Source organism: Populus euphratica, unplaced genomic scaffold, assembly GCF_000495115.2.
Source record: "Populus euphratica unplaced genomic scaffold, PopEup_1.0 scaffold386.1, whole genome shotgun sequence".
Lineage (NCBI taxonomy): Eukaryota > Viridiplantae > Streptophyta > Magnoliopsida > Malpighiales > Salicaceae > Populus > Populus euphratica.
Window position 1 is genome coordinate 158,487 of NW_011500206.1, and position 3,033 is coordinate 161,519.

At 38.7% G+C, this 3,033-nt stretch overlaps 1 pseudogene; it reads right to left on the bottom strand.

Moving 5' to 3' along the window:
• Positions 1–177: 177 nt before the first annotated feature.
• LOC105112021 (CLK4-associating serine/arginine rich protein-like) overlaps positions 178–3,033 on the bottom strand; it is a 5,704-nt pseudogene continuing 2,848 nt past the window's right edge.

Here is a 3,033-nt window from a genome sequence, read left to right on the forward strand (position 1 = left end):
AACACCGACGAAAGAGTGTTCACAATGACTCTTCCATTGGCCCCCTTCAACGCATTCCCATAAAAACATCAAATAAATGTAGCTGTCCATAATTACTTCCAACATGCTCGCGCCGAGCCAACAGGAACACATTTCGAGGTTAAGCTCAACTTGACCACATAGATAACATAAATGAAATAGCCTCGATAACTGTTCAACTATACTTCTATAGACTCAAAATCCCCAGCAAGATACCTGGAAGCTTTGAAAGCCAAGAATAACATCTTCAGTCTAGGAGAAGTCAGCCTACCCTCGTTTAAGTACAATTAATGGAATTCCATCCGGGCTAAGATTCAACTACAAATGGGCTAGAAGTTTTCAGCTTTTAGTAGCCTTGAATCAACACCAAGTTCGTGAGGCTTGATCCGCTTTTGCACAAAAGACCATCACATGCTATCACGAAAAGATTACACGCATGCCAACAGTCACTTACATTATCATATTGCAATCAAGGAAAAGAAAATGGTAAACGCAACTGATTACCAAAAAAGGCTCATACTCATCTTTGCCTTAAAACATCACCTGCAGATTACAAAACTGGAGTGAAGCTAGGACTTCATAAGAGAACATGGCACCAAAAACATACACATTCATAATCTTTGATGCCGGTGGCCAGCTTTGCAGAATATGTATCAGTATCTCGATCGGCTTCTTACCCTTGTGATGTTACACCTCCAATTAGTCTCTGGATGATTTATATCAACCAAAAGAATGAGACACTTGATATTATTATTACCTTGGTGAGCGGGAACAAGGAGAGCGGGACTGGGTGTGTGTTTGGGAGCTGGATCGGGATTGGGAGCGGGAGAGGGAATGATATCTTCGAGAACTTCGACTTCGACTTCGACTGGACCTGTATCTTCTACAGAAATGCATATTGTTGGCTAGGAGAAAAATATAAGTTCACTTAAAAACAATATTCTGATCCAGAGAAAAACATCAAAAGGGAAAACATTTAATCATATTTTAATGTGGCTGATTTCACCTTGTCATAAATTGACAAGAAACTATCTTCCTCACTTCTAACAAACATCAATTTTGGAATCTAAAAACACCTTCTATGACAGACTTTTACATAGACTGTCACAATAATGGGGCATTAAACTCATATGATTAGCCTTGAAGAAGAGAACACAAATATACAAGTCAAAAAATGAGGTAAGAATGTTGCAAACAACGGATGAATTGGAATACTTGACACAAGAATTAGAGGCCTGAGTTCTAAAACCATGTCAAAAGTGAAATATGAATTGGAAAATAAAAGGCAAATACAACTCATGGATTTAAAAGATATTTTCCTACATTGAGAAAACAACTTTCCTTTTAAAAAGATAAAAACAAGCATCATTCTCACTCAATATCCCAAACAAGTATGAAGATGAACATGTCAAAGATGCTACTCAGCATGTCATTCCTAGCAATCGAGTATGGTAAATACCTTGGTGGAGAATTACTGTAGCTCCAGCTACGGCTGCGATGTCTATATCAACTCCGTTGATTTGTTTCTGCAAGTTTTGCCTGCCTCTGGCGCTCCTGTTCTCGTTTCTTGGCAGTTTCAGCAGCGGTATCTTTTTTAACTGCAGAAGAGCAAAGACAAAAGATGGACCATAACCAGATGTAGAAAGTGCAAAGAACCCCTTCCCCTTCCTAAAATAAAAAGGCCCAGGCCCAGTGAAACAAATTGGATAATAAAAATTTAAAGTTCCATAAACACAAGCCCTTCATTGTCAAAACCACTGATGAATACAAGTCAATTGTTGAACATAACTATAGATAAATATAATTTAGGTCATACCTTGTTTGTTTAGCTGTTTGCTCATGATCCTTTTGAGTCTCTCCTGAGGAGTTTCTTTTTTCTCTCCTTGTTGCTGCTTCAAAGGTACCCCAGAAGTACTTGCCTTGGTTAATTTTGCTAATCCTGATGGTGTGCTGTTCAAAGGAGAGCATATGATAATTGAATCAGAAATAAGTGGAAATAACAGAACAAAGTCACAAAATTCACGTAACAAAGTAAAAGGAAAGGAAGCAGGAACTTAAAGTCAAAGACCTCCTAGACATCTTGCTCATTAAGTTCCATACAAATAAATTTGCAAGCATCATGAATATCAGTTCACACACACTACCTTGCTGCTGATTTTGATGCTTTTGTGCTCTTATCATTATCAAGGGACACACCAGATGCAGGATCAATATGCAGTGCTTCAAGTATGTGACAGGATGATGGCCTGCAGAAAATCACAAGCATTAGACATACCATTCCAATAGCTGAATGCAGCTTAGAAGCAATTAGATTATGTCCATTCCAGTGAAAATTTGAGCTTTGGAAAGGAAGCCTCCTTTCCTCTCCATCTTGCCAGTTAAGAAGATAACCCTATTGTGATCTATTTTAAACCACAAATGTTTGCTTCAAATGGGTATGCTGCAGCACAGTAAAGACTGTCCAATCTATCTTTGCAAGAATTAAAGGTCGAGTGCTCCGACCGGTTTAACAAATCAGCCTGTGATGGAGGAGATGATGGTGGAGAATATCCTTTAAGCTTTGGCTCATCCCTGTCACCAGGTGCCCCAAATTCTGTGATGTACTCTATCCTAGGAGTCCTTGGTTTACTACGGTGAACTTCATCAGGATGCCCTCTATGAGTATAACGCCTTGAGTGTGATGGTGAAGATGAGTGTGATCTTGATCTCACTCTGTAAATACATAACAGCAATGAGAAGAATCCATTCCAGATCTATGGAAAACATAAAAACAAAAGACTCTGAAAGACCAGACATACTTTCTGGAGCGAGAATAAGCTTCATAAGTTGGACTTCGTCTAGGTTCACTGTGCAGAAAAATAAAGCATCAGCATCATAACATAATAGCAAGTGTGTTGTATTGTTCTCAGATAGAATGATCTCTTAGAATTTTTAGAAAGAAGAAATAGTGTTTTCAACCGGTAGGGATCATGATGGAGCACTCTTGTTCCTGTTATCCTAGCAGCCTCTCTCTCT